A 20358-nucleotide genomic window follows, 5' to 3' on the forward strand; every position below is an offset into this window, starting at 1 on the left:
TGTCTCGGATAGAGGAGTGCCAAGAGACCTCTTTTGCTGAGCCCTTAAAGCCCCAGGCACTTAGAATCTTTTTTTTCTTTTTTTTTTTACTTTCTTTTGGGGAAACGGGTCAGTTTGGCTGAAATCTCAGGGAAGTTAGAGTACATTGTGATATTATCAATAATTTTTAAAGTTGCCTTGCTATTGGTTAATGGCTGTAGTTACTAGCTGGCACATTACCTGAAATTCATGCAACCACTGTTATAACCTTGTGCCAATTTCTGTCCACATGAAGGAACTGAAGCTTCACACATCTCTCCTTGTTTTATGTTTGCAGATGCATCTAGCCATTATTTTAAACTTGAGAACTTGCACTGTTTATACTCCTGACCAAAAACATGTGCTGGCTTTAACAAAGTTGCGGTAGAGGTTTTTACCACAGTGACGTAAATGCTTCCGATGCTCATAGAATTCCTAAGAGCATCAAAGCATTTGCTTCACCAGCCCATGGAAGAAACTTCTACCATGGCTTTGTAAAAGGAGCCCATAGTCTTTAAATCATCACTGGAAATTTGCATATCCTAAGAATTAAATAAAACTTTCTGCAGTAGAACTGCATTAGAGCTGAACCTGAACCAGAAGCTAGTCCCTTTTTTTTTTTTAATGTCATTTCTACCTCATCAGCCCAGCCCAGCCCAGGCTTATGTCTTTCTACTAGCAAGTGGCAGAAAACTTCTATCCCATGCTCAATTCTTTCACAATAGGTGATGCAGTTGAGCTGGATAGTCTTTCTCTCTGTTTCCAGTAGGTGAGCAACATGTTTGGCTCCATGGGGTGACCTCACCTTGAGTACCATGTTCATTTCTGGTCACTTTTTCCCCCAAAAAGATATAGCAGAATTAGAAAGAGGGACTGAGACTTGAGTGTGATAGTATATGTTGATCTTATGGTGTCCAAACAGGTTGAAAAGGCGACGACAAAAGCTAAAAGGATGTTAGGATGCATAGGAAGAGGAATGGCCAATAAGAAAAAGGTGATACTGATGCCCCTGTATAAGACGCTGGTGAGAACTCATTTATAATGTGTACAGTTCTGGAGACCACACCTTCAAAAAGATATAAATAGGATTGAGTCTGTAGAGGAAGGCTACTAAATGATTGGTGGTTTTCATCATAAGGAGTATGGGGACAGGCTTAAAGATCTTAATATGTATACTTTGGAAGAAAAGGGGGGGAGGTATGATAGAGATGTTTAAATACCTACATGGCATAAAAGTGCTTGAGACGAGTTTTGAAAGGGAACTCTGGAATGAGAGGGCATAGGATGAAGTTGAGGTGATATGCTCAGGAGGCAATCTAAGGCAGTGTTCTTCAACCGCCGGTCCGTGGACTTGTGCCGGTCCACAGAAATTTCCTGCTGGTCAGCACAGGGCTGGCAAGATCGAAGAGTTGCAGTTTTCTGCTGGTCCGCGATTTCTGCCAGTCTGCAATTTCCTGCCTCCGACAGTGACTTTCTTCCCTTCCAGCAGCTCTTGGTACTTGCCAGCGCAGCGATTCATTTCGGCAGACTTGGGGCTTTTGCTGAGTCACAGCCCGCCTCTGATGATGCAACTTCCTCTTTCCTCAGAGGTGGCGTGACCCATCAAAGGACCCAGGGCTACCTTAGTGAATCGCTGCACTGGCAAGTACAGAGAGCTGCTGGGAGGGTAGAAAGCCACTGTTGGAGGCTGGGAAGCTGCTGGACAAGGGGAAAAAAAGGGACAGCTGCTGCTGGACCTGAAGGAAGGGAGAAGGGAAAGGAGGCAGGGAAGCTGCTGGACAAGGGAAAAAACGGAACAGCTGCTACTGGACCTGGACGGGAGAGATGCTGGGAGGGGAGGAGGGAAAGGGAAGGGGAAGAGAGTTACTGCTGGATAGGGGGAGGAGGGAAGGGAAAAGGAAAAAAGGAAGGAAACAGCTGGCAGGGAGATTAGAGGAGGGGAAGGGGTCAGGATGGAATGGAGAGATTAGATGAGGGAAAGGGGAGAGACAGAAATGGGAAAGTAGAGAGATTGATGCTGGGAAGGGATCAGCAGAGAAATAAGCAGAGAGGGACAAAGATGTTAGATCTGGTGTAGGAGAGAGAAAAATGAAGAGAGCAGTGAAGCTGGAATGAATCATGTAAAAAGGGGAGAGGGGCATAGAAAGAAGACAGATACCATATGGAAAGGGAAGAGGGCAGACAGTGGATGGAGGGGCAGATGCTGGATTGAAGAGACAGAGAGGGCAAACGCTGGAAGGAAGAGAGTGAAAAGAAGATGAAAGCAGAAAGCAGAAACCAGAGACAACAAAAGGTAGAAAAAATAATTTTATTTCTATTTTGTGATTAGAATATATCAGATTTGAACTATATCCTGCTGGAGCTAGTGTTAGACATAACTGGGGACTGCAAAGCCCAGGCAGTGTGCTTCTTTAGCTTCCAGCTAGCTTAGGGCTCTCTCTGACTAGGGGGCATTTACCCTAGTTGCACTCCTAACACTATTCCTATCATGTGTGACTGCGGTATTCTGTTAGCATAATATTTCTGTGTAGCATTCTGTAATAATTTGGCTTATTCAGTTTTCTTGATAGTAGAGGGGATATATGTGAAGGGGAGGGGAGGGGGTTTTGATCCTTGCTCTATATTATTTGTATTTATAAAATGACATTTGTACAGAATATTGTTTCTTTTTATACTTTAATAAAATACATTCAATATAAAATCATAACTGAGGCTTGTGTGTATGGGATCAGATGGTTTGTGGGGACCAAGCTCGCAGAGACGAGGCGGAAACGGGTTTTTTAAATTTCAGTCTTAGTAGTTTGCCGGTCCACAAAATAATTCTTTTATTTCTGCCGGTCCAAAGGTGTAAAAAGGTTGAAGAACACTGATCTAAGGAAATACTTTTTTTTTTTTTTTTTGCTTGCAGAAAGGGTGGTAGATGTGTGGAATAGTCTCCTGGTAGAGACGGTCTAAATTCAAGAAAGCATAGAACAGGCACATGGAATCTCTTAGTGGCTGCTGCGGATGGGCAGACTGGATGGACCGTTCTATGTTTCAAAGAAGAGCGACCACAATGATAAAGGGATGGAACTTCTTTCCTGTGAGGAAAGATTAGAGGTTAGGGCTTTGAAATGAGACTGCTGAGGTTGAGATATGATTGAGGTCTACAAAATCCTGAGTGGTATAGAACAGGCAAAAGTGAATTCATGGGTTTTTTTTCTACACTATCAAAAATTACAAGTATTAAAGGACACTCAATGAGGTTACTATTTAAAACAAATAGTAGCAAATATTTTTTCATTCAAAGAATAGTTAAACACTGGAACTCTTTGATAAGAGGATTTTGTAACAGTGGTTAGAGTAGCTGGGTTTAAAAAAGTTTCTGGAGAAAAAGTTCATGGTCTGCTGTTGAGACATACAGGTGAAGCCACTGCTTTCCCTCAGATCAGTAGCATATGTTGCTATTTGGGTTTCTGCCAGATACTTGTGACTTGGTTATGCCATTGTAGAAACAGGATACTGGGCTAGAAGGACCATTTGTTTGACTCAGTATGTCTATTTATGTTCTGGTGCAGCAGGACCTGATGTTTGCAGGCAGCAGCTTCTTAGGGACTTCTCTGCTGAATTGGGTTGAGGGTGTCAGAAGTAGAGAATGGCATGGGGACTGTTTCCCGCGGTAAGCTGTAGCTTACTGCAGCAAACTCACAGGAATGGGGAAAAAATTGGCTGTTAGCCGTGGGTATGGGAACAAGGCTTTTCACTGCCCTGTGAAGCAGTAAATGGCCTTGTCCCTGCAGTAAAGTATCTGCTGCGTGTTCCCTCCCTCCCTACCCCTCTTGGCCAGCAGCTCCCTCGTGATTGTGGGCCTGACATCCTCCTTCTCTCCCTATTGGGGGGTCCAACAGCCCCCTCCCTCGATCATGATCGTGGGCCAAAACTGGCAACTCCCCCTAAAAAAACCTTGCACCTCCTGCCCTGGGCCTACCAGCCTCTTAGAAGCTTCATCGACACAGAAGGCAACATTGCAGGCCTACTCTGGGACTTTCTTCCAGCTGAATCCTCCTTACAGTTACAGGAGGGATCCAGAGAAAGGTCCCAGAGCAGGCCTGTAATGTTGCCTCTTCATTGACGAAGTTTCTAAGAGGGTGGGAAGCGCAAAGGGGCCAACCCAGGGAAGTTGCAGGGTTTTTGGGTTTTTTTGCCGGTTTCGACCCATAATCGGGAACAAGGGAGGAGGGATATTGGACCCGCGATCGGAAGCGAGGAAGAAGGGCTATTGGACCCACAATAGAGAGGGAGGGGGCTGCTGATGCACCTGTGAATGGGGGAGGGGGTTGCTTGGGTTGATGGACTGGCTGGAGTTGAAGGGAAGAGAGAGAGGTATGCTGGATTTGGTCTGGGGATTGGGGAAAGAGGTGCTGGACCCATGTGGTGAGTGAACTGGAGCTGGAGGGAAGGGAGAGGTGACAGATCCACACCTGGGTGCTAAGGGGAGGGGATTAAGGGAAGGGAGAGAGGTGCAGGATCTGCAGGGAGGAAGAGAGAGAAGTAAAGGGAAAGAGAAGCTGAACCAAGGGGATGAAGGAAGAATGAGTGAAATATTGAACATAGTGGTGTGAGGGAGGAAAAAGAGTGTGAGAGTCACATTGGTGTAAGAGAGGGGAGAAGCTGGACACAGAGATAAACAAAAAGAGGGTAGATGGTGGGTATGGATGGGAGCATAGGAGCAGGGACAAAAGGGAATGTTGCATGGGGGTGGTATATGGACATAGAGGGGTAATACTAGACATGGGAGGGCAAATGGATAGAGAGGGAAGATGGCTAGATAGGGGGAGAACAACGCAGAAGGAAGATGCTGGACTTAGGGGGAGCATAGGAATATAGAGGAGTGATACTGTACACAGGGGGGAGGGAATCATAGAATGGTGAGATGATGGGCACAGGGGAAATACAGTAAAACCTTGGTTTACGAGCATAATTCATTTCGAAAACATGCTTGTAATCCAAAACACTCGTATATCATAGCAAATTTTCTCATAAGAAATAATGGAAACTCAGACGATTCATTTCACAACCCAAAAACTTTAATGCAAAATATTGTACGTACTTGTATCGCAAGATCTTGTTTAGAACAATCAATACACTCCTGCAGTGTCAGAGAGAGATGTGTGTATACTGTTTATCAGGGGTGCCCACACTTTTTTGACTTGCGAGCTAGTTTTAAAATGACCAAGTCAAAATGATCTACCAACAATAAAAATTTTTTTTAAAACACACAAAGCACACTGTACGCAGAGAAAATGTTAATTATTTATATTCCGGGTTTTTGAGGTCAAGGTAGATGACTCTATGCAGTGTCACCTCAGTAACAATTATACAAAAATAGACAAATATACCCCCCTCACTTTTTACTAAACTGCGATAGCAGTTTTTAGCGCAGGGAGCTGCGCTGAGTGTCCCACGCTGCTCTCGATGCTCATAGGCTCCCTGCGCTAAAACCCGCTATTGTGGTTTAGTAAAAGGGGGCCATAGTGCAAAATACAGACAGCAGATATAAATTCTCAAAATGGACGCATTTTGATCACTAAATTTAAAATAAAATCATTTTTCCTACCTTTGTTGTCTGGTGATTTCATGAGTCTCTGGTTACACTTTCTTCTTCTGACTGTGCATCCAATATTTCCTTAGCAATAGCAGCAGATGAATCCAGAGACCAATGGGATAGCACACATCTACCAGCAGGCGGAAATAGAGAAACTGATTAACAGGTGGTCCTATTGGTTGGCACTCCTCCTGTATCTCCAGTATGCTCTATCTCCCAGCAGGTGATGGTTGCAATTCGAATACCTCTTGGATTCTGGCTGTGATTGGAATTTTATTTTCTCCTGTTGAGGTTTCTCTTCAGTGAGACTGCCATTCTGTTTCTCCTGTTGAGGTTTTCTCTTCAGTGAGCTGGCAATGCTATTTCTCCTGTTGAGATTTTCTCTTCAGTGAGACAGGGGTGGCTGAACGGTGCTGGCTTTAGGGATTACACCTGCCCCCCCCCCCCCCCAGGTCACTGCCTCACCCTCCCTCCATTGCTAGAAGGTCTGACTGGGTCTCAATTTTTTCTTCTTTTCCCTCTCTGTTAAAAAAAAAAAAAAAAAAAAGGAGACCACAGTTGCTACATTCTGCTCTGTTAGTGCTGCACATCCAGCTCTAACTGGCTGCAACCGGCCCCAACAACAAGCTTGTGAGTATGTATGTGTGTTTTACTGTTGTTTGAATTTCAGGTTCTGTTTGGGAGTCTTAGTACTGTGGGTTCGGTCAACGTATGTTTAAGGCATGGATATTTTATTGAGGCTAAGTTTTATGACTAGAAATCTGTTGAGGGTGCCGGGACTTTCCCGCCCTTTGCATGCACGTGCTTGGTTTCCGCGGCAGTAGCAGTGCGATTTCATGCTCGCACGTGTTCTCCTTGTTGGGTTTCAGTGCAGCAGTAGTAGTCCTGTTTATTCTGAGGCTCTTTTTCGTCGGTGTTTGTCACGGCCATGTGCAGCTGATTGTGCAGGTGCCGGTTAATAGCAGCGTGCATGAGATGGGACATGTTTTTCTGGTGCTGTGGGAAGCACCGCACCGTTCTGGTTATTCCCCGAGTCGGATTTTATTTCTATGCAGGCCTCGGCAGGGTAAATTTTGCGGGGCTTGAATCTGACTGTTTCTAGGAGCGTTGTTGCAGCAGCCACCTGTCAGCGAGAATCAGGCGTGCGCTTGGATCTCCGGCGATAACGGGAGAGCTGCAGCGTTCCGGTAGTTTATTTCCAGCTGACTTTGGTCAGGGTATGCCGCGGCTTCTCTCCTTTCCGGTTCAGACAAGTTGTACGTGTTTCACCAGCTTTGGGACAAGCTTGGGCAGATTTATATGTCTATGTCTGTGTTCCTGCTGTATTCCCTTGAAGGAAGCTGCTAGTTTAATCGGACTCTGGGGTTAGCACTCAAGGGGATTACCAGAGAGACTCTGACCTGTGCTAGGTCACCCAGTCTCAGTTTGTCTCCGGACTGGGTCAACATACGGCAACTCACGGCACAGTGAGATCAGCAGTAAGATAGTGCCCTGTATTTCACACAGGTATCTCTTTGTCTCTCTTGGGGTCCCTGCAGATTGAGCCTTTGTCTGTTGGTAATTGTCCTTCTTATTTGGGCATCTGTGCTGCGCTGCATGTGTCTAGTAGTGGCATAGGATATATATGCCTAAAGGTAGTACTAACAGTTTCCAAGTTCGGGCTATCTTTATGGGCATAATGACACTTTGCATCTTCCTGCGGCCAGGACTCTCTTTCTCTATTTCTGAGAGGGCCTGGACTTCAGATTTCCTTGCTTATCACGCTGGTTTCTCCTGTCGCCATCTTCTCATGGCACATGCTAGACGGACCCCCCAACCAGACAGGAAAGGCTGTGCAGCTTCTTCTAACCAGGAGCCAGTTATCTATTCTATCAAACCCGCGGAGGAGCGCGCGCTATGTGGCGGTTAGCCTCATCCCTGAAGCTCTCAGCGATGTGAGCTTTGTCTGATACCTGTAAGGATGCTGTTGTTATCCACGGGGCGGTAGATGCAGCATCTTGATTGCATCTAATACGTATTCACTTTAAAGGACATACATATTTCGCTCACGTTGCATGGAGTTAGTACTGTTTTCATGGTTCCAGTATATTCCTCTTTACATTGCAAAACTTGATTTTCCCTAGGAGAATTTATTTCTTCTTACAGATCCTACAGTTCTCCTCCTGCCGTTCCCTGACCTTCTGCACTTTATTCTGAGGGGATCTTAACTACTTCCAATGACTCTTCAGGCTTTCTCATGAGGGAGAAAATGCTATAATTTCAGTGAGGGGGCTGTGAACATTTTTCAGGATGCATGCAACTTTGCATCCTCCTCAGGTTTCCGGTTCGTTCTTGGAGTCTATGTTTTGTGTTTCCCTTTTAAGTGCTACTGGTCCTCAGGGCAGTTCTTGTAGTTCTTCAGGAACTAAGGGACGTTGTTCCACTTACTGCATGGTGTCCAAGACGGGGGCATTGGGCAGGCTGGATCCCATTCTGCTGAATTAGTTTCTCAGGGTTACACATTTCTGCAGAAAAACTGGGAGAATATTTACATTTTCACTATGGACTCCGAATCTGTACTAGGTTTACTTGCCTCTCTTGGAGCAGCGCTTTCGGTTTTGGCACATGCCATTTTGCCTACCCTAGGCTTCACGAACATTTTAGAAAATGTGGGCAGTGGTACTATTTTGGCACTACCAGGCGATTCACCTAATTTTTTCTTGACTGACTGCTTGATTCAGACGTCTTCCAGTTGGGCCATTTGACTGACACGAAAAGGGTGGTTTCTTTTCCTCAGTTCTTTGGACGTGAATCTTTGAATTTGCACAGCGCTCTTTTCTCCTGTACTATTTATAGGTATATCGGGGAGATATTTTTATTCATATAGGAGAGAAATGTGTTTCTTCCCAGAGACTAGGGCTTTGGGTCACAGTCTCAGGTTTGCATTCTTCTTTGGTCACCATGACCAAGAGTATGGGATTCTGTACAGGTTCTAGGATCCATGTTGCTGACTCCACTGGAAACTTCGGCTTGCTTTCCCATTTTAACGCTACAGCAGTTGCTTTTGTTCCGGTGGTTCCCGGTATCTCAGGGCTCCAATTATTTGGTAGGCTCCTCAAGCATCCCTCTGTCTGATTTGGTGGCTCAGCGAGATTTCTCTTTTCAAAGGCATGTCTTGGTCTTTGCTGGACTAGCTCATGGCCACCAAACATCCTGGGCTGTCGGGTTGGGGGGCTCGGTGCCTTCCATCCTCAGCTCCAGGAGTCTGGTCTTAAGAGGCAACTCAGTACTTGTTCATTCTTCTACTCTGGAGCATGGTCAGGCTATTGTTTCTGGAGCTTCAGGCCATTCTTCCGGAATGATGCTGAAGGTCTTTTCAGTCAGTATTATGATGGGGATATTTCTCTACAGCCTGGGCAATAGATGATGTACTAAGTTGGCAGGTAAAGTGGTGGTTCTACTTCAATGGGTGGACCCTCGTCTTCCTCTTCTGTTGGCAGATCATTTTATGGGTCAGGAAAAGAGTTTGGATAGACTTTCTCTCCGAAATCTGTGCATGGCCCATTTATTGTATGTTACAGTGTACAGCGCTGTGTACGCTCTAGAAAGTGTAAATGTTAGTACTAGTGAAATCTTCTCCATCCTGGATATTGAGAATTTTGGCTCAGGCGTTCCAGCTCCTTTTATGGAAGTGAGATCTCCTGGAACTAGACCTCATGGCCTCGTCTCAAAATTCTAAGCTTCCTAGCTTCTTCGGCGGGCACAGGGAGTGGGAGTCAGAGGGGGTAGCAGTGTGGCTTCTTTCTTGCCTCTGGTTTCTCTTTTTTCAGTGTTTTTCCCTTTTTGATGATGGCTTGGATTTGCCATCTCAAGCTCGCTTTCAGGGCACAGTATTTGTAGAATCTCTGGATTGGCTGCACTATCCTTGTTATGCGGATCTTATGAGTCTTTCGACAGCCGGACTGTTGAGTTTCCTGGTATCTCTGGATTTGCTCACCTAGGGTCCGATCAACATGGATATTCGTACTACTTTGGTATTGCGACCCTAGCTTTTGAAAAGTCATGGCTGGCGTGTAAGGGTTATGCGAAGCAGGTTATTTCTTCTCTTATCCAGGTGATACAGACGTCTTCACCTGTGGCTTCTGCTTCCTTTTGGAGGTTTTTCCTTTCTTGGGTACTTCTCAACATTTGCACCTTTCCAGCGTTCTTTTTTGGCACAAGTGTATTGCCAAGGGCTTAGCGTTCAATTCCCTTCAGCTTCAAGTGCCATTCTTAGCTTGTTACAAGGGCTAGTTATATTGCTCTTTGATTACTTCTCAGCTTCATGTAGTTCAGTTTCTAAACGGAGTACGGTATATTCGTACACCTCTTAGAAAGCCCTGTCCGGAGTACAGTCTTAAGGTACTTCTTCGCAGTTTACTGATGGCTTCATTTCATCCTTGTCTTTTGAGACTCTAAAGGGCTGTGTCCTTGAACACGGGGTTTCTTGTGGCCATGGCTTCAGCTTGGCGGTTTTCTGAGTTGCAGGCCTTGTTTGGCGGGGATTCCTATTTCTGATTTACAAAATCTGGGGTGTCAGTTCGGACGGTACCACAATTTATTTCTAAGGAGGTGTCATCCTTTCTTTTATGACACTCTCACTTTTCCTTACTTCTTCCTGGGAGGAGAAATGGGGAGACGTGCTTTTATTCACTGCATTTTTTGAAAGTGCGTAGCGTTCTCCGCGAGCTAAGTTTCTAACAACTTTTAGTTGTTTAGATCACCTTTTTGTATTCTTCATGGGACGCCTCAAACATATGGCGGCGTCCAAAGCCTCCATCGCTCGATGGGTCCAGAAGGACATTCTTTACACTTGCTTGATGGCAGGGAAGCAGTTGGCGAAAGAACTTCATGACCATTCCGCCAGAGCGATGGCTACTTCTTGGACTCGGTCCAGAGGTTTTTTCCTTGGCGGAGTTTTGTCTCGCGGCTACTTGGTCTTCCGAGAGTGCTTTCTCTCAGCATTACTGGGTGGATGTGGAGATGCATGCGGTAGATGCGTTTAGTGCTTCGGTTGTTGCGGAGGCGGCGTTTGCTTCCCACCCAGATTGAGGATTGCTTTGCTACATCCCATTGGTCTCTGGATTCATCTGCTGCGTCTAAAGGAAAGAAAATTAACAGGTAAGAACATAATTTTTCCTTCTTCCTTCTTTCAGCCTACTGTATGCTTCCTCTCCTCCAGACCTCATTCCCTCCACTAACTTTTTCTTCCTCTTTCCTTGCCCCCTTTCTTTCTTTCTCCCTGCCCACCTTCGTTCTTTCTGTCTCCCTGCCCCCTTCTCTCTCTCTCTCCATGCCCCCTTTCTTTCTGTCTCCCTGCCTGCCCCCTTTTCTTTCTGTCTCCCTGGCCTCCTCCAAGCCACTGCCACTGCCATTGGGGAACATGCCCCAAACTACCCCTGCCCCAAACTCTCCCTGCTTCCAGATGCAGAAGCATTGGGCTGATCAGCATTCCTCTTCAGGCTGATCGGCCCAAAGCTTCTGCAGGTATAATGTGAAGGCAACGCAAGTCTATCACGGAGCCCGGGATGGGCTCCGCGATCGACCTTTTGGGCACCACTGCTGTGTGTACTTGTATTGTAAAACCTTGCTTGTTTATCAAGTTAAAATTTTATAAAATGTTTTGCTTGTCTTGCAAAACACTTGCATACCAAGTTACTTGCAATCCAAGGTTTTACTGTACTAGAAAGGGACCAGACAGGAGACATAGAAAAGGGAGATGCTGAACATGGGGAACAATACATACACAGAGATGGATGGTGAGGATGGAGAAAGAAGAAATGTCAAATGGTCAGGAGATCCTGGCAAGTGAGTTAAGACGACAAAAGAAAACAGAGACCAGCATGATTTGAAGAATAAAATGATGAGACAACAAAAGGTAGAAAAATAATTTTATTTTCTATTATCCCAGGACAAGCAGGCATGATATTCTCACATGTGGGTGACGTCATCTACGGAGCCCCGGCGCGGACAGCTTTTCAAGCAAACTTGATAGAAGTTTCAAGTTTGCACACTGCACCACGCATGTGCGTGCCTTCTCGCCCACTAGAGGGCGCATCCCACCTCGTGGTCCTCAGTTCAAATTTTTCCGCGGAGCAAGAAAGCCCTGTGGATCTGAGCTCCAGTGTTTTTGCCTTCTAGCTGCCGCGTTTAGTTTATTTTTCCATCGAATTAGTTCGCGGTACTGCTTTTTTCTTTTCGGTTCTTTTCAAAAAAAAAAAAAAAAAAAGTATTTCGTTTTCGTCTGGCTCCGGGGGCTCCCGGAAGCCGTGGCCGGGGACGTCGGTACGTTCCCGGCCTTCTTCTTTTTCTTCGTGGATGTCCCGTCCTGTTACGGGATTCAAAAAGTGCAGCCGGTGCGAGAGGTTGCTTTCCATCACTGACCCTCACCGGTGGTGCATTGTCTGTCTGGGGCCCGAACATCCGACAGAGTCGTGTGATCGCTGCTCTACCTTCCAAAACAGGGCCCTACGTCGCCGCAAGGCCAGAATGGCGGATTTGTTCGCCGTCGACGCGCCGCCTAAGGCCTCGACGTCGGCCCCGGCTTCGGCCCCGGCCTTGACCTCGGCCTCGGCGTCCTCAGGGGCCTCGGCCTCGCCCCGACCCTCATCCTCGAAGGCGTCGTCAGTAAAGCAAGCTTCGGGTAAGTCCTCTGTTCCATCCCCTTCAGCAAAGAAGCCATCCTCGAGTCAGGCCAAAGCGGGTGGGTCGACCCCGGCCCCGCATCGGACCTCGACTCCGCACACCCCGAGGGAATACTCGAGACCGAGGTCGCCCTCCAGGGAGTGTGCCCCGGACTCGGAACTCCCCACCTTCGTGGGGATTCCGGCCTTCCAGGATCTCCTCCGAGCTCTGATCTCATCGGAGCTATCGGGAGCCCTGGAAGTGTTGCAGCGTGCTGCGGCCCCGGCGGCCTCGACCTCGGCCGGAGCGCCTTCGGTCTCGGAGGCCCCGGCCTCGGCCCCCTCGACCGCGGGAGCCCCGACCTCGGCGACCTCGGTCTCGGGTACAGTGACCCCATTCACCTCGGTCCCGGCCCCGCCCCGGACCTCGACCTCGGGGGAACCCCCTGAGCGGAGTGTAAGGCCCAAAGAAAAGTTGCGCAGAGTGCGCCGTCTTTCCTCCTCTTCCTCCGGGTCTTCCAGACACGCCTCGCCCTCGACGCGACCTCGAACAGGGCGTCGATCGAGGAAGTCTAAGCGACCTCGAGGCTCGCCTCGGCGCGACCGTTCCTCGTCGTTCGGGGGCGAGGCGCTGCAGGTGTCGGAGTTGCGCCTCGACAATCCGAGGCTCCTCCGCTCACCTCGTGGGAAGTCTTCCCGGGCCGCCTCGCCGAGGAAACGGGAAAGTGTCCCACGAACCCCGGGGTCCTCACCCAAGGGCTCTGCGAGGAGGACAACTTCCCCTTCCCCCTCGAGGGTCCTCGAGAGGGGATCCTGGGATTCGGGATCGGTTAGGGATCCTCATTATTCCCATGAGGCCTCCCCCCTCTCCTCGTTGGGGCGGTCGAGAACCCCGTCTCCCCAGGCTAGGCCGTCCTCATTTTCATCCTTCGTTCAGGACATGGCCCAAGCCCTGGGGATTGACCAGATGGTATGTTCTCGGTATTCCAAAGAATTTTTGGAGGAACAGGACCTCCCCACTCCTCCTAGAGAGGTGCCTAGACTCCCTCTCAACAGCGTCCTTCTGCAGACCTGGCTGAAGAACTTGTCAAACCCTCTTACAGTCACGTCTGTACCTTCAAAAATGGAATCGAAGTATAGAACGATTCCTCCTAAAGGGTTCGATAAGGCGCAGCTCTCACACCAGTCCCTTCTGGTGGAGTCAGCTCTTAAAAAATCACAGCCCTCACGGGTTTCTGCGACGGTTCCACCAGGCAGGGAAGGGCGGACCCTGGACAAGTTTGGCCGTCGCCTCTATTCAAATTCCCTGATGGCCACCAGGGTTCTAAATTACGCCTTCACCTTTTCCTCCTATTTGCGGGGTATGGTGAAGGATCTTCCTCAATATCGAAACTCGTTACCGGACTCCCAAAGAGCAGGATTCGACAAGTTTATGTCCAACCTGTCTCAATTGCGGTTGTACCTATTCCATGCAGTGTACGACGCCTTTGAGCTGGTTTCGAGGGTGTCGGCCCTCGCGGTGGCCATGCGCCGCTTGGCCTGGCTTCGCACCCTCGACATGGACCCAAACCTGCAGGAACGCCTGGCAGACTTGCCTTGTGTGGGGTCCGAGTTATTCGACGAGTCGTTGGATGCGGCGACCAAACGCTTGTCGGAACAGGAGCGCTCTCTAGCATCCCTGGTCCGCCCCAAACCTAGGCCCCCGCCTCAGAAACCCTTTCGGCCTCCGCCGCGCCGATACCCTCAGAAGTCGACCCCGGCTTTCTCGAGACCGCCTCCGAGACGTCCGTCTCAACGAGGCAGAGGGGGACAAACCCAAGCCCCGGCGCAGGGCCCTTCTAAGCCAGCGCCTTCCTTTTGACGGGCTGAGCGGACGGGGCGGGTTCCCCTCCGCACTTTCACAGGAACCCCTTCCTATCGGGGGCCGTCTCCGGTCCTTCCGGGAGGCATGGACCGGGATTACCTCAGACGCTTGGGTGCTCCGGATCGTCTCCGAGGGCTACTCGCTCAACTTTGTGTCCTCGCCGCCGGACAGTCCCCCGAGTCTAGTCCCCTGCAACCGTTCGCAGCTGCCGACCCTTATAACCGAAGCCAAAGCCCTCTTGAAGCTTCGGGCGGTCGAGCCGGTCCCCAAGGACCAGTGGGGTACGGGGTTTTACTCCCGCTACTTTTTGGTCCCAAAAAAGACCGGGGACCTGCGCCCCATATTGGACCTCAGGAAGCTCAACAAATTCCTGGCCCGGGAGAAGTTTCGAATGCTATCTCTCCCGGTTCTGTATCCCCTCTTGGAGGAAGGGGACTGGATGTGCTCCCTCGACCTGAAGGAAGCATACACCCATGTTCCGGTGCACCCCGCCTGTCGAAGATTCTTACGATTCCAGGTGGGGGACCTCCACCTCCAGTACAGGGTACTGCCCTTCGGCCTGGCCGCGTCCCCACGAGTATTCACGAAGTGCATGGTGGTGGTTGCTGCAGCCCTCAGGTCACGGGGACTCCACGTGTTCCCTTACCTGGACGATTGGCTCATCAAAGCCCCGACCAGGGAGGGGGTTATCTCAGCGACCCGACAGTCTATTACCTTCCTGCAAACTCTCGGGTTCGAGATAAACTTTCCAAAGTCTCAGTTGAGGCCGTCGCAGTCTCTTCAATTCATAGGTGCGGTGCTGGACACGGTGCGCCTACGCTCCTACCTGCCGACCCAGCGGTTGGAAGCCTTGGTACGGATGAGCCGCCAGGTCTCTCAACTATCGAGGGTGTCGGCCAAGCGCATGATGATGCTGCTGGGCCATATGGCCTCGACGGTACATGTCACGCCGTTTGCGAGGCTACATCTGAGGATCCCTCAGTGGACCCTCGCGTCCCAGTGGCGTCAGGAGTGCGACCCGGTGTCTCGCCTCATTTCGGTGACTCCGCCCTTGCGGAAATCGCTGCGTTGGTGGACAGACTCTTCAAATCTGTCCATGGGGCTATTGTTCCGCACTCCGCCTTTTCGCAAGGTCCTGACCACGGACTCCTCGGAGTACGCGTGGGGAGCCCATCTCGACGGTCTTCGCACGCAGGGCCTGTGGTCGGCAGAAGACCGTCAGTGTCATATCAACGTGCTAGAGCTGCGGGCCATCTTCCTAGCACTTCGAGCCTTCGTTCACATATTGCAGGACCAGGTGGTCCTCGTCCGCACGGACAATCAGGTGGCAATGTATTATGTGAACAAGCAGGGAGGAACGGGGTCATGGCCCCTCTGCTCCGAGGCTCTTCGCCTCTGGGAGTGGGCGGCCTCCCGGAACATCTTCCTCCGGGCGGTCTACATCCAAGGAGAACGGAATTGCCTGGCGGACAAACTGAGTCGACTTCTGCAACCGCACGAGTGGACTCTACACTCAGCAGTTCTACGCGAGGTTTTCGCTCGCTGGGGAACGCCACAGGTGGATCTGTTTGCCTCTCCGGAGACACACAAACTACCACTATATTGTTCTCGGATGTACTCGCAGGACCGTCTGGAAGCGGATGCCTTCCTACTCGACTGGGAAGGGAGGTTCCTGTATGCATTCCCTCCGTTCCCTCTGATCATGCGAACGTTGGTACACCTAAAATCGTCCTCGGCCACGATGATTCTCATAGCACCTCGGTGGCCGCGTCAGCACTGGTTCTCCCTGCTGCTCCAACTCAGTGCCAGGGAGCCTCTCCCCCTGCCTGTCTCTCCTTCTCTGCTGTCTCAGAGTCAAGGATCCATGTTACATCCCAATCTGCAGTCATTGCACCTGACAGCCTGGTTTCTTGTTCCCTGACTCCTCCGGACCTGTCTCAATCGGTGAAGGAGGTGTTGGAAGCCTCCCGCAAGATCTCGACGAGGCTTTGCTATGCGCAGAAATGGACCAGGTTTTCCACCTGGTGCTCGTCTTTTCACCTGGATCCGGTATCAGTGCCGGTATCCTCGGTTTTAGAATATTTGTTTCATTTGTCGCGCTCCGGCTTGAAAACCACTTCGGTGCGGGTTCATCTCAGTGCGATTTCTGCTTTCCACCAACCTCTGGATGGACGCCTTCTGTCACTCCATCCCTTGGTGACACGCTTCATGAAGGGGTTACTCAGGGTTTGTCCCCCTCTTAAGCCTCCGCCCGTCGTGTGGAATTTGAATGTGGTCCTGGCTCAACTGATGAAACCCCCGTTTGAGCCACTTAACAAGTCCCTCTTGAAATTTCTGACTTGGAAGGCGGTGTTTCTAATTGCCCTCACCTCCGCCAGGCGGATCGGGGAGTTGCAAGCCTTGGTTGCGGACCCTCCTTTCACTGTCTTTCATCACGACAAGGTGGTCCTCCGCACCCATCCTAAGTTTGTACCTAAAGTTGTTTCTGACTTCCACCTCAATCAGTCCATTGTCCTTCCTGTGTTCTTCCCGAAGCCCCACTCCCATCCAGGCGAGACGGCGCTTCACACGCTTGACTGTAAGAGGGCGTTGGCATTTTATCTTCAACGCACCAGGCCTCATCGGAAGGTTCCTCAATTGTTTTTGTCCTTCGATCCCAATCGATTAGGGCACCCAGTTTCCAAGCGCACTCTGTCTAACTGGTTGGCCGCTTGCATTTCCTTTTGCTACGCTCAGGCTGGCCTTCCTCCCCCGGGTCGAGTCACGGGGCACAAGGTCCGAGCGATGGCAGCTTCGATAGCTTTCCTCCGATCCACCCCGATGGAGGACATATGTAAGGCTGCCACTTGGTCTTCGGTTCATACATTCACCTCTCATTACTGTCTGGACACCTTGTCCAGAAACGATGGCCGGTTTGGCCAGTCGGTGTTACGTAACCTGTTTTCATAAATTGCCATCCTCCCACCTACCCTTTTTTGGTTGGCTTGGAGGTCACCCACATGTGAGAATATCATGCCTGCTTGTCCTGGGATAAAGCACAGTTACTTACCGTAACAGGTGTTATCCAGGGACAGCAGGCATATATTCTCACAACCCGCCCGCCTCCCCGGGGATGGCTTCCTTGCTAGTTATGGAACTGAGGACCACGAGGTGGGATGCGCCCTCTAGTGGGCGAGAAGGCACGCACATGCGTGGTGCAGTGTGCAAACTTGAAACTTCTATCAAGTTTGCTTGAAAAGCTGTCCGCGCCGGGGCTCCGTAGATGACGTCACCCACATGTGAGAATATATGCCTGCTGTCCCTGGATAACACCTGTTACGGTAAGTAACTGTGCTTTTTGTGATTAGAATAGATCAGATTTGAAATATGTATTCTGCTAGAGCTGATGTTAGACATAACTGGGGACTGCAAAGCCCAGGCTGTACTTGTCTAGCTTCCAGCTGTCTTAGGGCTGTCTGACCAGGGGGCAGTTGCCCTAGTTGCACTCCTAACATTATCCCTGTCATGTGTGACTGTGGTATTCTATTAGCATGATTTTTTTCTGTGCAACATTCTATAGTAATTTGGCTTATTCAGTTTTCTTGATAGGGGAGGGGAGACGGGGTTTTTGTTGATCCATGCTCTGTATATGTGTTTATAAAATGATAATTGTACAGAATATTTTTTCTTTTTACACTTTAATAAAATAAAATTGTACAGAATTGTTTCTTTTTACACTTTAATAAAATAAGTTCAATATAAAATCATAACTATTCAAGGCTTGTGCGGATGGGATCAGACTGTTTGCGGGGATGGGGTGGGAACCTAGCTCTTGGCTACGGGGACAAATTTTTCCCCCACATCATTCTTTAGTCTGAAGTATTCTTTTCTTTCAGGGCCATTCTATTTTTTTTTTTAAATTAATTTATTTATAGATTTTCATTATAACAATCAAGTGTAAACGTGTACAGAAAAGCAAAATTGAAGAAGCAAAAAAGAAAAATTTTTTCCAATCATAATATAATACAAGAAATAATTGTATCTTTAATCTTACTCAAGTCCTCTATTTGGGATCCAAGATTAAAAATAAACGGAATTTAAGTAATCAATTAAAGAAGAAAGACAGTTGTAGTTAATGCTGTGGTAACAGTCGTCTATCTTTATGCATCTTGAGCTGTCTCTTTCTCCAGTCTTGACAGTGATAGGAATGTTGTCAGTTGAGACGGTTCAAAGAAAACAAATTTATGCAATTTGTAATGGACTATACATTTGCAAGGATATCGAAGGAAAAAAGTAGCTCCCAGGGCTATTACTGCTGGTTTCATTAGAAGAAATTCTTTTCTCCGCTTCTGTGTGTCTCTGGCCAAATCAGGAAACATTTGAACTTTTAGTCCCAAAAATTCTTTATATTTATTTTTGAAGTATAGTTTCAGTAACCATATCTTATCCATAGTGAGAGCTACTGAAAGAAGCAAAGTTGCCGGTGTGGCTACTTCCCTATCCGAGGATTCTAATAATGCTGTAACATCCAAAGGCTCTTGATTTACTTCTTTAATGTCTTTAACAGGAAGGTAATACACCTGAGTTAGAGGTGGTATAGAAGATTCAGAAATTCCCAATATTATCCCAGGACAAGCAGGCATGATATTCTCACATGTGGGTGACGTCATCTACGGAGCCCCGGCGCGGACAGCTTTTCAAGCAAACTTGCTAGAAGTTTCAAGTTTGCACACTGCACCACGCATGTGCGTGCCTTCTGCCCACTAGAGGGCGCATCCCACCTCGTGGTCCTCAGTTCAAATTTTTCCGCGGAGCAAGAAAGCCCTGTGGATCTGAGCTCCAGTGTTTTTGCCTTCTAGCTGCCGCGTTTAGTTTGTTTATTGATCGGATTAATCGCGGTGCTGCTTTATTTTTCGTCCGTCTTACAAAAAAAAAAAAAAAAAAAAAAAAATAATAATTGTTTTTCGTTGGGCTCCGGGGGCTCCCGGAAGCCTGAGCCGGGGAACGTCGGTCGTTCCCGGCCTTCTTCTTTTTCTCGTCGATGTCCCGTCCTGTTACGGGATTCAAGAAATGCAGCCGGTGTGAGAGACTACTCTCCATCACCGACCCTCACCGGTGGTGCATTGTCTGTCTTGGGCCCGAACATCCAACAGCCTCGTGTGATCGCTGTGCTACCTTCCAGAACAGGGCCCTCCGTCGCCGTAAGGCCAGAATGGCGGAATTGTTCGCCGTCGACGCGCCGCCCAAGGCCTCGACGTCGGCCCCGGCTTCGGCCCCGGCCTTGACCTCGGCCTCGGCGCCCTCGGGGGCCTCGGCGTCGCCTCGGCCCTCATCTTCGAAGCCGTCGTCATCGAAGCCAGCTTCGGGTAAGTCCTCTGTTCCATCCCCTTCAGCAAAGAAGCCATCCTCGAGTCAGGCCAAAGCGGGTGGGTCGACCCCGGCCCCGCATCGGACCTCGACTCCGCACACCCCGAGGGAATACTCGAGACCGAGGTCGCCCTCCAGGGAGTGTGCCCCGGACTCGGAACTCCCCACCTTCGTGGGGATTCCGGCCTTCCAGGATCTCCTTCGAGCCTTGATCTCATCGGAGCTGTCGGGAGCCCTGGAAGTGCTGCAGCGTGCTGCGGGCCCGGCGACGTCGACCTCGGCCGGGGCGCCCTCGGCCTCGGAGGCCCCGGTCTCGGCTCCCTCGACCTCGGGAGCCCCGGCCTCGGCGACCTCGGTCTCGGGTATTGCGGCCCCGTCCACCTCGGTCTCGGCCCCGCCCCGGACCTCGACCTCGGGGGAGCCTCCTGAGCGCAGTGTCCGCCCAAAAGAAAAGTTCCGCAGAGTGCGCCGACTTTCCTCCTCGGCTTCGGGATCTTCCCCGGACGCCTCGCCCTCGAGGCGACCTCGGACGAGGCGCCGATCGAGGAAGCCTAAGCGACCCCGGGGCTCGCCTCGGCGCGATCGTTCCTCGTCGTTCGGGGGCGAGGCGCTGCAGGTGTCGGAGTTGCGCCTCGATAATCCGAGGCTCCTCCGCTCACCTCGGGGAAAGTCTTCCCGCGCCGCCTCGCCGAGGAAACGGGAGAGGACACCACGGACCCCGGGATCCTCCCCCAGGGACTCCCCTAGGAGGATGATTTCACCCTCCCCCTCGAGGGCCGTGGAGAGAGGATCCTGGGATTCAGGATCGGTTAGGAATCCTCAGTATTCCCATGAGGCCTCCCCCCGCTCCTCGGTGGGACGGTCGAGAACCCCGTCCCCCCAGGCTAGGCCGTCCTCCTTCTCAT

General features: G+C 49.8%; 1 protein-coding gene across 4 annotated transcripts in view; it reads left to right on the forward strand.

The window, feature by feature from the left end:
* Nucleotides 1-20358, forward strand: part of LOC117364739 — a 296082-nt gene that overhangs the window by 153261 nt on the left and 122463 nt on the right. The gene's annotated exons all lie outside the window — the stretch shown is intronic.

This window comes from Geotrypetes seraphini, chromosome 8 (assembly GCF_902459505.1).
Source record: "Geotrypetes seraphini chromosome 8, aGeoSer1.1, whole genome shotgun sequence".
In the NCBI taxonomy this organism is placed as follows: domain Eukaryota; kingdom Metazoa; phylum Chordata; class Amphibia; order Gymnophiona; family Dermophiidae; genus Geotrypetes; species Geotrypetes seraphini.